Below are 18117 nucleotides of genomic sequence, written 5' to 3'. Positions count from 1 at the left end.
ATAACGTCCTTGAGTAGAAGGTTATTACCTATATCAATCGATTGGTTGAATCGATAGTGAGATGATATAGGGAACACTACTCTTAATCATTCCTAGTCGAGTATTAACATTCAGGGACAATGTTAATGCAATAAGACTAGCATGTAGGTCAACTCGATGACTTGATCTCACAAGTCATGGATATAGAGATATCAAGTTGACACATGGGTATGCATTAGAGAATGTATACTGAATGACCCGCCATGAGAAAGTATCATGGATCGTTATATGAGTGTCATATACTTTCTCATGTGGCTATTAGTATGACTACTAGTCCTTAGACCTGAAGTCACCATGGTTCCCAACATAAAAAGTTATGTACTTTGGTTTCGTCAAACGTCACCCGTAATTGGGTGGACTATAAAGGCGATTACTAGGTATGTAACGAATTATGCAGAGGGATGTGAGTGATGTAGATGGGATCTATCCCTCCTATATGACGGGAGCGACATCGATATTCTTGATAGAGTGAGACCACGAAATGCATGGTCATGCCCAAATGAGTCAATATAGTATTTTGAGCTCATTTGATTTAGTGTGTCTACTTGGAGTTCAAGATTTAGATTGATTAGAGGATTACACGGTCTATGCCTCATATTGATCAATCTAGATATTTAGGATAGAAGGACACTTGTTATATTTTTTGAGGAGTCACAATTAGTAGTCACAAGGTGATGTTGGATCTCAACATTCTTGTAACTTGGGTAGCAATTGTGTAATGCTAGATGCCGCTCATTGCTTATGTTTCTAAAGGAGTTTAGAAACATTGCCAATGTTACAAGAACCTATTGGGTCACACACAAAGAACAAGTGGATGGAGATTAGGTTCATATGATGAACCAATTGGATTAGGCTCATATGATGCACCAAGGATTGGATTCGGATTAATTCAAATTAGACTTATTGAGTTAGACTCAATTAGATTCAATTATTGAATGAGTCTAAATTTAAATTTGATTCATTGAGTCAATTTATATTAATGAATTGAGATTCATTAGATTAAAATTGACTTGAATCAAAGGTTGGATATTAACTCAACAAGGAAGAGAATTGGTCAATTTTGACTTGACCAAATAGAAGTTGAAACATTAAGTTTGACTTGATGTATTGCCACATCATGAAGGTTGACTCATCCTACATGCCATGACTAACCTTGCCACATCATCTCCACATCATCAAGGGAGATCAAGAGGTTACAATCCTCCATTTAATGTGGCCGGCCACATTAAATGGGGAGTTACTCATGTGTGGCCGGCCACATAATGAAAATGGGTTTCATTTTTGTGGCATTGATTTGGTGTTGAATGCATCTTCTTCCTTAGCTCTCTTCCTCCTCCTTCTCCTCTTCTTGGCCGAGAGTTTCAAGCAAGGTGAAGAGGAATGTGTTGAGTTCCAAGAGAAAGGGTGAAGTGAAGGTCACAAAGGAGGGTACCTAGAGGAGTATGCGAGATTCCTTTTCTTTCTCTCCATTCTCCCCTTTTAAATCCTACCCGAGAGCCCTAGAAAGTGCTAGCACACTTGTGGTGCTCTTTTTCTCCATCCTTGTGTGTTAGAGAACACATCTTGTTCGTGTGGATACTTCTAGAGAGTTGTCTACGTTGACAACTTCGAGATCCGGCGTACCTTGGACTTGCGGGATTGCAAAGGGCTTCGCTTCGAAGGTATAAAATGTTTTTCCCTTTGTAGATCTACTGTAGATCATAGTTTGAAACTCGTACTCATAATTTTGAAATCTATCCTTCGCACGAGATCCAGTGGCATGGGTGATTCGGGGTTTCCTCGACGCGAAAAATCGGTTTTCGCGGCCCGAAAAATTCAATAGTGGTATCAAAGCCACGTGCGAAGCTAGTACGAGTTTAGATTCGTATTTTTATAAAAAATATAGATCTGTAAACTTTCTTTAAATTCATGTTTTTATAGTTTTAATGGGTATTTTTCTCGTAGAAGCGAAGCACAAGTGTTTCGACACTTGTAGGCTTCCGCTACTGGGAAGATTTTTCCAAAACGACTTGGTTTTGCCTCAAATATTTTTGGGACCGCGGGCTAAGGCGCTGTTAGATCATAAAGGAACTCTCGCGATGGCTAGATCGCGGGAAGGGGCGCTGCCCCTGGCCCTGCAAGGGGATTCGTTCCGTGATTGTGCCCAAAAACACTAAACGGGACCGGCGGGAAAAATTTACTCATAAAATTGTAAAAATTATGAAAATTACAGAAAAATATGAAAAAATATATAATTTAGAATTATATATTAATTTTGTGATAGTCATGGCCCAAAAGACCCAATGTGATTGGATTTGTGTTGTAATTCACAATACGGCCTGCGTGCCGTTATGTGATGTGCGTGTTGTATTTTTTTTATTTTTATTTTATTCGCGACCTGCGCGTCGTGCCTTTCTTTTATATTCTGGTTGTAAATTAGATTTAGACTCGAATGTAACTCGAGTTTCAAAATTGTAATGTAAATTTTGAAGCGGTGGAAGGTCCACACGAGACGGAGTTACGAGGAGGGCGCGGGCAACACAAGGTGGTCAAAGGAAGGAGCTTGAGAAGCTGTTGACCTTAGGTTGACCATCCGATCTTCTCATTGGCTTGAGAAGATCGTAGTAGGGCCATGACACAATCACAAAATAATTTAATTAATTTTTTATATGTATGTGATGCATGTTTAATTAAGTAGTTAATTAGTGCCTTACGATTAGATTAAATCTAAGTCGTGCACATAATGCACCCTTCGATTAGATTAGATCTATCGAGTATATGATAGACATCATCGTTTAGATTAGATCTAAATCACGTCAACTCGTAATGCCTACCATGCCGTGATACCTACCACTACCTCGATCGCATGTTGTTGTTGAATCTGCCAAAGCAGAGCAACACATACTATCTTGGTAGGGTACGGAGGGACAATCTTGGTCCCGCCTATCAACGCGTGGGTGAGTACAACTCAATTAGATTGAGTATTCCTAGTTAACTCGGCTGGATCGAGTATAACTATAGGCATTCTTCCAACGGTTGGAAAGATAGGTCAAAATCACATATATATTAACTCTCGGGCGTGTTAGCCAAAGCTAACTCGAGTTTTAATATAAATGCGGATATTGATCCTATAAACAAGAGTTGCATAGAGATATAATTGGTAATCGTTACCTACCGATCATACTAAATCTTGGGCGTATTAGCCAAAGCTAACTCAAGGGTTAGTATGATGTGGATCTTGTCCCACAAAATTATAGAATTTAGTGGGAGCATCATTTAGTTAAAGGCCTAATTAAATGATTAAGAATATGATATTTATTTCTGTATTTATTTCTGTTGTAGATTACCATGACGTCGAATACCAACACCTTCTCTCTACGATCTGTCCTTAAGAAGGACAAGCTCAACAGAGCAAATTTCTTGGACTGGTACAAGAACCTGAGAATAGTTCTCACCCAAGAACGTAAACTGTACGTTCTGGAGGAGCCCATTCCGGAGGCTCCTCCTGCCACTCCCACACGAGCAGACCGAGATACTTACAAGAAGCATCAAGATGACGCATTAGATGTGTCCTGTCTTATGCTCGCGACCATGAACTCTGAGCTTCAGAAGCAACATGAGTTGATGGGCACTTACGATATTGGGAACATCTTTGTCACCTATTTCAAGGACAAGCAAGGCACTGGAAGTGGAACTCCAAAGAATACCTGGAAGATCTTAAGAAGAAGAGAAATAAGATTTCTACTTCAGGTATACATGTTATAGAAGTCAACCTCTCTATTTATTCATCGTGGGTATTAGATACCGGATGTGCTTAACACATTTTTACTAATGTATAAGAACTGAGAAATAGCAGGGCATTGACGAAGGGTGATGTAGATCTACGAGTAGGCAATGGAGCACGGGTTGCTGCTATTGCTGTAGGAACTTACTATCTATCTCTACCCTCTGGGCTTGTACTAGAATTAGATGATTGTTGTTATGTGCCTGCCTTGACTAAGAACATAATTTCAGTTTCTTGTTTGGACAAGAAAGGATTTTCATTTACAATAAAGAACAAATGTTGTTCCGTCTATTTAAACAATATGTTCTATTGTAGTGCACCTCTGATGAACGGACTCGATATTCTAGACCTTGAGAGCCCTATCTATAACATAAATACCAAGAGGTTCATGTCAAATAACATGAACCAAACCTACCTCTGGCACTGTCACTTAGGTCATATAAATGACAAGCGCTTATCCCAGCTCCATAAGGATGATTTGCTGGGCTCATTTGATTTTGAATCTTATGAGACGTGCGAGTCATGCCTACTAGGCAAGATGACCAAGACTCCCTTTAGTGGGCACAGCGAAAGAGCGACTGATTTGTTAGGACTCATACATAGTCATGTATGTGGCCCTTTCAATGTCGCTGCTAGACGCGGTTATAGGCACTTCATCACATTTACTGATGACTTCAGTAGATATGGTTATGTGTACTTGATGAAACATAAGTCAGAATCCTTTGAAAAGTTTAAAGAATTCAAGAATGAAGTACAGAACCAGCTTGGCAAGAGTATTAAGATACTTTGATCCGATCGAGGTGGAGAATACCTTAGCCATGAGTTTCGTGACTACCTAGCTGAGTATAGGATTCTATCCCAACTCACTCCTCCTGGAACACCACAGTGGAATGGTGTATCCGAAAGGAGGAATCGTACCATATTAGATATGGTACGATCTTTGATGAGTTACACAGATCTTCCGACATTCCTTTGGGGCTATGCTCTAGACACGGCAGCTTTTATACTCAACCGAATTCCATCAAAGGTCGTGATAAAGACACCATATAGGATATGGACTGGGAGAGATGCCCAGGTGTCTTTCATGAGGATTTGGGGTTGTGAGGCTTGCGTTCAATGTCAAGTCTCAAACAAGTTAGGACCCAAATCCGACAAGTGCTATTTTATTGGATATCCCAAGGAAACTAAGGGATATTACTTCTACATTCCCAGTCAGCACAAGGTAGTTGTGGCAAAGACTGGGGTCTTTCTAGAAAAGGACTTTGTTTCTAGAAAGACTAGTGGGAGCGCGTTCGATCTTGAAAAAGTTCAAGATGCAAAAAATAGCACTGATGGCTCGATGGAAATTGAACTGAAATCACAGAGTGTTGTGGATGATGATGTTCCACAAAGAGTTGAGGAACAACAACCAGTTCAAGTAGACATACCTCTTCGCAGGTCTGATAGGGTATGTCGTCAGCCTGAGAGATACTCATTTCTCTTGTCTGACCATGATGACATTGTGCTCATAGAGGATGAGCCTATCATCTATCAGGAAGCTGTGATGAGACCAAATTCCGAGAAATGGCTAGAAGCCATGAGATCCGAGATGGAATCCATGTACACCAACCAAGTATGGACTTTGGTTGATCCACCTGAAGGGATAAAACCCATTGGGTGTAAGTGGGTCTTTAAGAGAAAGACTGACATGGATGGACTTATCTATAAGGGTCGCTTGGTAGCTAAAGGTTTCAAGCAGATTCATGGTATTGACTATGATGAAACCTTTTCTCCAGTAGCGATGTTTAAGTCCATTCGGATCATGCTTGCAATTGCAGCCTACCATGACTATGAGATATGGCAGATGGATGTCAAAACCGCGTTTCTGAATGGAAACCTACTCGAGGATGTGTACATGACACAACCTGAGAGTTTTGAAGATCCACAGCATACTAGCAGAGTATGCAAGCTGCATAGGTCCATTTATGGACTAAAGCAAGCTTCTCGGAGCTGGAATCTTCGATTCGATGATGCAATCAAATAGTTTGGTTTCATCAAGAATGAAGATGAGCCTTGTGTCTACAAGAAGGTTGTAGAGAACACAGTTGTCTTCCTCATATTGTATGTGGATGACATACTGCTCATTGGGAAAGGCATCCCTTTGCTACAGTCTGTCAAGACTTGGCTAGGGACTTGTTTCTCAATGAAGGACTTACGTGAGGCATCCCACATTTTAGGGATACAGATCTATAGAGATAGATCTAAGAGATTGCTTGGCCTAAGTCAGAGTACATACATTGACAAGGTACTCCTTCGGTTTGCCATGCAGAACTCCAAGAAGGGATTTCTGCCGATGTCTCATGGCGTGAGTCTTTCGAAGACTCAAGGTCCCTCTTCTAGAGAGGAGAGAGACTGTATGGATCAGATCCCTTATGCCTCAGCCATTGGATCGATCATGTATGCCATGCTATGTACTCGACTTGATGTCTCGTATGCTTTGAGCATGACGAGCAGATACCAGTCAGATCCAGGTGAAAGTCACTGGATAGCGGTCAAGAATATTCTTTAGTACTTAAGAAGAACTAAAGAATATTTCTTGATATATGGAGGCAATGATGAGCTAGCTGTAAAGGGTTACAGTGATGCTAGCTTCCAGACTGACAAGGATGACTATAGATCGCAGTCAGGGTTCGTGTTTTGGGTTAATGGTGGTGCTGTGAGCTGGAAGAGTTCGAAGCAGGACACAGTAGCTGATTCTACGACAGAGGCCGAGTATATTGCTGCATCAGAGGCAGCAAAGGAGGCAGTTTGGATTCGCAAGTTCATCACTGAACATGGGGTGGTTCCTAGCATTGCTGACCCTATTGATCTCTATTGTGACAACAATGGAGCTATAGCACAGGCGAAGGAACCTCGCTTACACCAGCGGACCAAACACATAATACTGCGCTTCCATCTCATTCGAGAGAACATCGAGAGAGGATATGTGAAGATTTGCAGAGTTCTACAGAGGTTAACATCGCAGATCCCTTGACCAAGGCTTTGGCACAGAGGGAGCATGATGGCCACACTAGGTCATTTGGGCTTAGAGCCTACACTGATTGGCACTAGTGCTAGTGAGAGATTGTTTGCTAGAGCCCTAGAGCCAATCATTTGATGATTGTATTTTGGACTTATTGTATCATATTCTATATATAAAAATAAAGTCATTTGGTTTTGGTTATTATACTTACTTGTATTGGTGCCAAATAAACTAAGTATAATAACATCCTTGAGTAGAAGGTTCTTACCTATATCAATCGATTGGTTGAATCGATTGTGAGATGATATAGGTAACACTACAATTAATCATTCCTAGTCGAGTATTAATATTCAGGGACAATGTTAATGCAATAAGACTAGCATGTAGGTCAACTCGATGACTTGATCTCACAAGTCATGGATATAGAGATATCAAGTTGACACATGGGTATGCATTAGAGAATGTATACTGAATGACCCGCCATGAGAAAGTATCATGGATCGTTATATGAGTTTCATATACTTTCTCATGTGGCTATTAGTATGACTACTAGTCCTTAGACCTGAAGTCACCATGGTTCCCTACATAAGGAGTTATGTACTTTGGTTTCGTCAAACGTCACCCGTAACTGGGTGGACTATAAAGGCGATTAGTGGGTATGTAACGAATTATGCAGAGGGATGTGACTGATGTAGATGGGATCTATCCCTCCTATATGACGGGAGCGACATCGATATTCTTGATAGAGTGAGACCACGAAGAGCATGGTCATGCCCAAATGAGTCAATATAGGATATTGAACTCATTTGATTTATTGTGTCTACTTGGAGTTCAAGATTTAGATTGATTAGAGGATGACATGGTCTATGCCTCATATTGATCAATTTAAATGTCTAGGATAGAAGGACACTTGTCATATTTTGTGAGGAGTCACAATTAGTAGTCACAAGGTGATGTTGGATCTCAACATTCTTGTAACTTGGGTAGCAATGATGTATTGCTAGATGCCGCTCATTGCTTATGTTTCTAAAGGAGTTTAGAAACATTGCCAACGTTACAAGAACCTATTGGGTCACACACAAAGAACAAGTGGATGGAGATTAGGTTCATATGATGAACCAATTGGATTAGGTTCATATGATGCACCAAGAATTGGATTCAGATTAATTCAAATTAGACTTATTGAGTTAGACTCAATTAGATTCAATTGTTGAATGAGTCTAAATTTAAATTTGATTCATTGAGTTAATTTATATTAATGAATTGAGATTCATTAGATTAAAATTGACTTGAATCAAAGATTGGATATTAACTCAACAAGGAAGAGAATTGGTCAATTTTGACTTGACCAAATAGAAGTTGAAACATTAAGTTTGACTTGATGTATTGCCACATCATGAAGGTTGACTCATCCTACATGCCATGACTAACCTTGCCACATCATCTCCACATCATCAAGGGAGATCAAGAGGTTACAATCCTCCATTTAATGTGGCCGACCACATTAAATGGGGAGTTACTCACGTGTGGCCGGCCACATAATGAAAATGGGTTTCATTTTTGTGGCATTGATTTGGTGTTGAATGCATCTTCTTTCTTAGCTCTCTTCCTCCTCCTTCTCCTCTTCTTGGCCGAGAGTTTCAAGCAAGGTGAAGAGGAATGTGTTGAGTTCCAAGAGAAAGGGTGAAGTGAAGGTCACAAAGGAGGGTACCTAGAGGAGTATGCGAGATTCCTTTTCTTTCTCTCCATTCTCCCCTTTTAAATCCTACCCGAGAGCCCTAGAAAGTGCTAGCACACTTGTGGTGCTCTTTTTCTCCATCCTTGTGTGTTAGAGAACACATCTTGTTCGTGTGGATACTTCTAGAGAGTTGTCTACGTTGACAACTTCGAGATCCGGCGTACCTTGGACTTGCGGGATTGCGAAGGGCTTCGCTTCGAAGGTATAAAATGTTTTTCCCTTTGTAGATCTACTGTAGATCATAGTTTGAAACTCGTACTCGTAATTTTGAAATCTATCCTTCGCACGAGATCCAGTGGCATGGGTGATTCGGAGTTTTTGCGATGCGAAAAAGCAGTTTTCGCGGCCCGAAAAACCCAACAAAGGCCGGGGATTACATTATGCTAAACTGTTCATGAAATATCACTAGATACCAAGGTGTGGAACAGCTGAAAAAATTAAAAATATCTACTAATTTCTATCAAATCTAGAAATTCATAGTCCAGATACACTTTTATTATTGTACATATGCTAAAGAAGGAAACTTAACTTCCTATTTGGTCAAACTTGTAGGTAGACACTTCTAGCTGAAATCAGACATTCCAATCGATCGGCTGATCGATTGGAGTGTCTGATTGATCCATTGATCGATTTAACATGCTACTGTGCACGGGGTAAATTCTGGATCGATCGGCTGATCGATCAAGCCTAGCCAATCGATTCGATAATCGATTCAGAGGCTCTCTGTTCGTGGAAATAAAATTTCTGATAGATCGGCTGATCGATCCATAACCGATCGATCAGCTGATCGACTCGTCAGCTCTCTGTACGCGGAAGTCGCGTTTCGATCGATCAGCTGATCGATCAAGGGTTCCTCAGTCGATCAATTGATCGACTCAATGGCGTTCTGTACACGGGGACTTCTTTTAATCGATCAGCTGATTGATTGAGGACTACTCAATCGATCGGCTGATCGATTAGGTTTCTGATTTTTCCAGAAATCAGACCCGACCTCGTACAGAATCTTCAGAATTCAACTACAAACACAATACTAATACTAGGCATATCATTACTTATGGTTAGCTATCTAATATCCAGACAACGAGTAATCTAAACATAACTTTCATAATTCAAGACACGCAAATAACTAAAAGTGCATAAAGGTGACACCATAAGAAATACTAAGTTCTCAAAATTTGCTAGTTTCCCCAAAGATCTTCATTTCAAGTTCCTCTCACACACATCTTGTCGCATTGCCCTCCAGCCTCCGCTAATTACCTTTATCTACAGTATAAGGAAAATGAAACTATAAGCTTGTGAGCTTAGTATGAATCCATCTACCTCACAAAACATGCATTCGAAGAAATTATGCTTTCAAAAGATACTATTCGAAATACATGTTAATGATCATGCTGAAAAGGCTAAAAACATGGCATATCGACAAGTGAATCATGCTAAACAAATACTGAACAAAACTACTCATTGTATCGACAAGCTAACTAAATCAAAGCTAGGCTGTATTCATATATCTATTTTGTGAAGTTTGAAAATTATTTTCATAAGTAGATAAAAATACTAAACATGTTGTTGATGGGCCCGGTAACTGTACTTGCTATGCGCGCATCCCTGACTAGGCCCGAGGTAGCAAGTCCCGAATCTAGTAGGGTTACTAGGTTATCTAAACCTAGGGACGACTATGGGAGCTCACCCATTGGACAACTGAAGTCTAGTACACTGCCATTGAAAAAATAAAATACTGATTCATAGCTAATATATTTTATCTTGCTCTTACTAGGTTATCTGAACCTAGAGCTAGGTTATCTGAACCTAGAGGCGACTATGGGAGCCTACCCATTGGACCGCAGTCCCATATTACTGAAGCAAGACCATGTGTGTTATAAAATACATCTATGGCATTTAACTGTACTATTAAAAATGCCTACTGTGGTATATGACTATACTAGTCATTTTATCGAGCACCTAGTGTGCTCTAATTCTGAATATGGCTACACTAAGATCATAAAAGCGAACTAGGACCATAAAAACATGTGAATAGCTACTTATACTGCAGGTGAGGGGTTACTTACATCTTGCGCTAGATTTCTTACAATTTCGATCGCTAGGTTTCCGGAGGAGAAGATCGTTTTGACGATCTTCTTATGTCAATGCCTTCTTCTCGCGGAGGGGAGCGTCCTCGTGCCAGAATTGTAGCCAGAAGGTACTCCTACGACCCTAGGGATGGAACCCTAGGTCTCCTTGGGGTTTGGGCGCCGAGAGGTGAGGAAGAGAGAGAGAGGTGGCGTCGGGTGAGGGTCAGGAAAAGAGAGTTGCCGATCCTAAATAATAACTCTCCACTTAATTTCCCTATTTATATTAAGTGATTAATACACCCCAACTAAATCTTAAATAGAATTGTTCTCCTCTTCTTTTAGCACACCCCTGCTGGGGCCCCTTGGTCACTGAAGTCATCTATAAGTCGTAGGGTTCGCTAGGTCTCGGGTTCAATTCCTGCTTAGGCTATTTTACGTTTTTATTTAATTTTTCTACTTCTGCTACTCCAAATATTCCATAAAATTATTCTACAAATTTTAGAAAAATCATAGAATATTTCTAAAATTGATTTGAGAATTTTCGAGCGTTACAATCTCCCATACCTTATAAAAAGTTCGTCCTCGAACTTAGAATAACTCTGGATACTTCTGTCTCATACTATCTTCTGTCTCCCAAGTCGCCTCTTCTATTGTGTGATTTTGTCAAATAACTTTTACTAATGGTACTTCCTTATTCCATAATTTCTTAACTGCTCGGTCTATTATCTGAATAGGCCGAGTGTCATAGCTCAGGTCTTCGTCGACTTGTACCAACTATTGATCAATCACCTGGGTGGCATCTGAGATATGCTTCTTCAGCATAGAGACATGGAATATATTATAGATAGTTACATCTCCTCGGGTAGCTCTAGCTCATAGGCTACTTTACCAACTCTTCTGGTGATAAGGTATGGTCCCACATATCTGGGACTTAGCTTGTCCTTCTTCCAAAAACGCATTACTCCCTTCATGGGAGCTACCCGGAGGAATATTGTATCCCCAACTGAAAACTCTAAGGGTCGACGCCGTGTATCAGCATATCTTTTCTAGCGGCTCTGAGTTGTCTCTATCCTCTGGCGGATCTGCTGTATAGCTGCTGTGGTATCTGCTACTAGATCTGTCTGAAGTTATAGTTCTTTCTGTTCACCACTTTCATACCAGCAAATTGGAGATCTACACCTCTGCCCGTAGAGAGCCTCGTAGGGTGCCATACTGATAGTGGCCTGATAGCTATTGTTTTATGCAAATTCTGCTAAACACAGATATTTGTACCAACTTCCCTTGAAGTCTAGGGCATATGCTCGGAGCATATCTTCGAGTACCTGATTTACTCGCTCCGTCTGACCATTTGTCTGAGGATGAAAAGTTGTGCTAAACTTTAACCTGGTGCCCAATGCTGACTGTACACACTCCCAGAAGTGTGATGTGAATCTACTGTCTCTGTCTGAAATGATGGTCCGTGGAACTCCATGCAGTCTGACAATCTCCTTGAGATACAACTGAGCTAGCTTCTCCATGGAGTAGGATATCCTGATAGCTAAGAAGTGGGTTGATTTAGTCAATCTGTCGACTATTACCTAGATGGTATCAAAACCATTCATGGTTCTGGGTAGTCCCACTATGAAATCCATAGAAATATCCTCCCACTTCTATTCTAGGATCTGAATGGGCTACAGAACTCCCCATGGTCTCTGATATTCTGCCTTGACCCTCTGGCAGGTCAAACAGGTACTAACATATCTAGCGATGTCTCTTTTCATCCCCGGCCACCAAAAATGTTTCTTTAGGTCTTGATACATCTTGATGGTGCCAGGATGCATCGCATAAGGAGTCCTGTGAGCCTCGTCTAGGATCTTCCTCTGTAGTTCTTCCTGATCTGGAACGCATAGTCTGTCACCAAAATACAGTACCCCACTATCGGATACTATGAACTCTCCACCTTCTGATTCTACTAGCCCTTGCTTGATCTTCTGAATTTCAGGGTCCTGCACCTGAGCTGTCTGGATATCACCGAGTAGGGTAAATGCTAAGGTCATAGTAGAGAGTTGCCCAACTATAAGTTCGAGACCGAAATCTATAATCTCCTTTTGTAGGGGCGGTGACATGGCAGCTAAAGATAGTAAGGTAGCACTGGACTTCGTGCTAAGTGCGTCTACCACCTTATTAGCTTTTCCTGGGTGGTAGAGAATGTCTATGTCATAGTCTTTGACCAGCTCGAGACATCTGCGCTATCGCATATTCAGATCCTTCTGAGTGAAGAAGTACTTCAGACTCTGATGATCTGTATACACTCTGCACTGAGCTCCATACAAGTAATGTCTCCAAATTTGAGGGCAAGGACAACTGCTGCAAGCTCAAGGTCATGAGTAGGGTAGTTCCTCTCATAATCCTTGAGTTGTCTGGAGGCATAGGCGATCACCTTGCCATTTTGCATCAGTACCGCTCCTAGTCCCAATTTTGAAGCATCACTGTAGATATCAAAGCTGTTTGTATTTTCTGGCAGAGTTAGAATGGGAGCACTGGTCAATCTTCTTTTTATCTCGATGAAGTTGTTCTCACAGTCCTCTGTCCACTGAAATTTCCTGTTCTTCCTGGTGAGAGCTATCAGTGGGGAGGCTATCCTGGAGAAATCCTCTATAAATTTTCTATAATAGCCTGCTAGTCCCAAAAAGCTTCTGATTTCACTAGCGTTCCTAGGTCTCTTCCAGTTACTCACAGCCTCTATCTTGTTGGGGTCTACCATGATACCATCCTTGGAGATGATGTGACCCAGAAAGGATACTTGATCGAGCCAAAATTCACATTTCGTGAACTTGGCGTATAGCTGGTTCCGTTGAAGGGTCTGCAGTACTATCCTCAGGTGCTCTGCGTGTGCTTCCTGAGTTCTGGAATAAATAAGAATGTCATCAATGAGCACGATAACAAACTTATCTAAGTATTCTCTGAATACTCAGTTCATAAGGTCCATGAAGGTAGCTGGAGCATTCGTCACACCAAAGGGAATGACTACGAACTCATAATGTCCGTATCTGGTCCAGAAAGCCGTCTTGGGTATATCACCTTCTTTAACTCTCACCTGGTGATATCCTGATCTGAGGTCTATTTTAGAGAACACTACTGCTCCCTTGAGCTGATCGAACAGGTCATCTATCCTGGGAAGAGGATACATGTTCTTAATCGTAACTTGGTTTAGTGCCCGGTAGTCTATACACAGGCGCATGCTCTCATCCTTCTTCTTCACGAACAATACATGTGCTCCCCATGGTGAGTGACTAGAGTGTATGAAGCCCTTGTCGAGCAGTTCCTGTAGTTTCTCCTGAAGTTCCTTCAGTTCTACTGGAGCCATGCGGTAGGGTGCCTTGGAGATGGGGTTTGTACCGGGAACAAGTTCTATCTCAAATTCAATCTCCCTGTCTGGTGCTAGGCATGGTAACTCCTCATAGAAGACTGCTGGGTAGTCACATACAACTCGGACCTCCTCTAACTTTTGATCCTTGTCCTAACTGGTATTGACTACATGTGCTAAGAATCCCGTACATCTTGAATCAAGTAGTTTCTGTTCTTTCAAAGCTGAGAGAAACTTCTTGGCTTTTCTCCTTGGTTCTCCGATGTACCCAAACTGCACTCCTGCTTCAAGTTGGAATACAACTCTCTGTTTACGACACTCTATGGAGGCACCGTATTTGATCAGAAAGTCCATTCCCAAAATGACATCGTAGTCAACAATATCTAGCACTATCAGATCACCAAAAAGCTCTCTGTATGAGTAACACCCTAGGATATTTAGCAAGTTTGCAAATTTTTACCATGGTTCAAAATAGGCCTTATGTGTAAATTTGCAAAAAAATAATAAAATAGAACTAAAAAGAGATGACCAAGGTTTGAACCTTGGACCTCTTACTAGATATATGTATGTGATAACCAATGAATCAAGAGAATGTATTGTTAGAAATAGAAGGGACAATATAGTTAAGAGTAAGAAAAAGGTTTCTCTTATGTAGAAGGAGAAGTTGGAGTTGCCTTCTCCCTCTCAATGAAAAGATGATTCTTGCTTGCTCTTTTCATTAAGGGATGAGTTAAAGAAAAGAGACGGAAAAATCCATTTTCCCTTCTTCTTTTCAATTGGAATAAAAAGAGAAAATAAATGAAAATCTTCATTTTCTCTCTTCTTCCTCCCTCCTCCTCTCCACTGAAACCTCTTTTCTCCCTCACCATTGCCGAACCAAGCCAAGAAGCAAGCTTTCTAGGAAAAAAACTTCACAACCAAGAGCTTTTTCTTCTAGGAAATTAAGCGAAAGGATGTGAGTATCCCCTCACTGTAGTACAAGTAGTTGTCGGTTTGTTTTTGTATGAAAATGTTTTTTTTGAAACCTTATAGTTTTCTTGTAAGCTATGGCCAAGATAGATTGGTGGTCACCTAGGATTAACAAGTTTACAAATTATGCTTTATGTTGTACAAAAAAAAAAAAAAGATTTTAGAACCTCACCTTGAAGTTCGGCCAAGGCAAAAAGAGGGGGGGTCTAGGGCAAAGTTTCTTTTGGTAACATGCTTGCCTATGCTCTTATATGATGTAGGACCTTTCATATGTTGTTAGTTTAAGTTTTAAGGCTTTATATGTTATTGAAAGATTTGGAACCCTAACCTAATGTTTCGGCCAAGATAGATCATAGGGTTTAGGGCAAAGTTTTGAAAAGAAAACATATTTGTTATGCTCCATCATGATGCATGTTTTTCATAGGTTTATAGTTTAGTTTTTTTTCCATGCTCCATGTTGGATAAAATTGGAGAAATCTATCTTCAAGTCTCGGCCAAAAATAGAAATGAAGTTAGAATAAGGTTCTTTTTTTTATGATAACATGCTTTGATGAATGAACTTTATGTGATGATAGTTTTAAGTGTTATGCTTCATGTTGTATAAAAAAAAAAGAAAATATATGAAAACCCTAGTAGAAGTTTCGGCCAAGACAAGATATGAAGCTTAGGGACAAGATTTTAAACCTAATCATGCTTGTTTATGTTTATTCATGAGGTATGATATCTTGTATGTGGTTAGGTGAAGTCTTTATATTACATGTTTCACTAAAAGAAATGGAATCACATTTGTAAGTCTCGGCCAAGAATAGAAATGAAGTTAGAACAAGGTTTCCTTTAGGATAACATGATTGATGAATGAACTCTTATGTGATGATAGTTTAGGTTTTATGCTTCATGTTGTAAAAAATATATATATATGAAAACCCTAGTGAAGTTTCGGCCAAGGTAAGATATGAGGCTTACGGTTAAAAATTAAAACCTAACCATGCTTGTTTATGTTCATCCACGAAGTATGATACCTTGTATGAAGCTAGGTTAAGACATTATGCACTAGAAGACTTGAAACCCTAATTGTAGGTTTCGGGCAAGGTGGAGTATAAGCTTAGAGTTAAGTTTTTCTAACTTAATTATGCTTAGTTATGTTTCTACATGTTGCATGGTTTTTAGTATGAGATTAGATAAGTTGCCATGCTACATGTTGTACAAATGAATCTTAGAACCTCACTTTAGGGTTCGGCCAAACAAGTACATGAGCTAATAACATGGTCTTGAACTTTAACTATGCTTGTTTATGCTTCTTTATGTTGTATGATTATTTATCTATAGTTGGTTGAAGTTTCATGCTCTTTATGGTGGCCAAAGTCTAGAATTGATGCTAGTAAGGTTTCGGCCAAGAATGAAAGAATGGGTTTAAAAAAAGTTTTTGAACTTAACTATGCATGCTTATGTTTTCTCATGTTGTATGATTCTTGATATATATGGTTAGTCTAAGTTTCATGCTTCATGATATGACAAGATATGTTATGCTCCATGATATGAGATGATATGTTATGTTTCATAGAATGATATAGGCTATGCTTCATGATATGATATGTGCTATGCTTCATGATATGATATGCTATGCTTCATGATATGATATATGCTAAGTTTCATGATATGATATGCTATCCTTCATGATATGATATATGCTAAGTTTCATGAAATGATATTCTATGCTTCATGATATGATAAATGCTATAACATGCTATGCTTTATGTTATGATATGAACATGTTATGGTTTATGAGATATGTTATGAAAGGCTTATGTAAGAAGAAAATCCTAAGAGATGCTTCCCTTAAGTTGGGATCAAGAGCACTCTTCATGATACGATAAAGAGATGCTTCCCTTAAGTTGGGATCAAGAGCTCTCTTCATGTTATGACATGTATGAAAAGACAAGAACAAGATATGTATGATGACATGATAAGAAACATGATATATGATATGTATGACATGCTATTTTTTTTGTATGGCTTGTACCAAGGGTGGGCTCCATAAGCGCCCCGAGATCGATGGTCTATGAAACAGGCCTCGTAAAAAGGGATGGACTCTTTAGTACGCCCCTAGGTCGACGGACTATGAACGGACCTAGATCCCTAGTAGGTTCGGGGCTAGCCACCCTATGCTAGGGATTGCGCACATTATGTAATGCCCCGCCCCTTCCTGCTTAAGCTGACGGGGGTTACTTATCTCTTCTTCTTAAAAACAGCGGAAGTCTTATCTATAGTATATTTTTTTTCCTTAAACTTTTCCTTTACTTTTCAAATCATCATCACTAACTACCTATCATATGAGTCATATAACATGCTTAACTTAAATTTAAACCGTAATACTAAAGGGCATGATGAAGTGTCATAGAGTCATAAAAGAACAACATGAACATAATTCTTATTAACTAGAAGCAGGACTTTCTCTTTAGCCAAGTCACTACTACACACGCCCTTCTTGCCCCCTCCTGCTGCTCCCTTAGTACATCCAATCCTTGCCCTTATATGTGGTACAAGGAAAGTAAGTTGTGAGCACTCAAGGCTCAGTAAGATCCTTTCCTACTCACAAAGACCGTATAGCATAAATAAAACTCCAAGGCATAAAGCATAAAGACAACTCATCATATCATGTATAGAGGCATCATATCATAACATAATCGTAAGGTATCATGGAATATCGTAATAAAGTCATAAAGTGCATTCTAGCATAACATAATCATAAAGTTCATCCTAACATAACATAACATAATCATAAGCATTATGACATATCATGATAAAATCATAAGGTGCATTCTAACATAACATAATCATGATCATAACATATCATAACATAATCATAAAGTTCATCCTAACATAACATAACATAATCATAAGCATTATGACATATCATGATAAAATCATAAGGTGCATTCTAACATAACATGTCATAATCATAAGCATCATGGTATATTGTAACATAATCATAAAGTGTTATGCGAGATGACTTTCGAAAACATGATTCATGCAATAGTATATGCAACATGTCCTCTGAAAACTTATTACTTACATACTTAAACATAATCATAACATGATTGGGGCCCCGGCTTGTACCACATACATAAATGCGCGCGTCCTATGTAGGTCCAAGGTAGCAAGTCTTGAACCCTACAAGGCATACATACTAGG

Source organism: Zingiber officinale, chromosome 9A (genome assembly GCF_018446385.1).
Source record: "Zingiber officinale cultivar Zhangliang chromosome 9A, Zo_v1.1, whole genome shotgun sequence".
Taxonomy (NCBI): domain Eukaryota; kingdom Viridiplantae; phylum Streptophyta; class Magnoliopsida; order Zingiberales; family Zingiberaceae; genus Zingiber; species Zingiber officinale.
The sequence above is the reverse complement of the archived record's forward strand: the minus strand, read 5'-3'. Positions refer to the sequence as shown.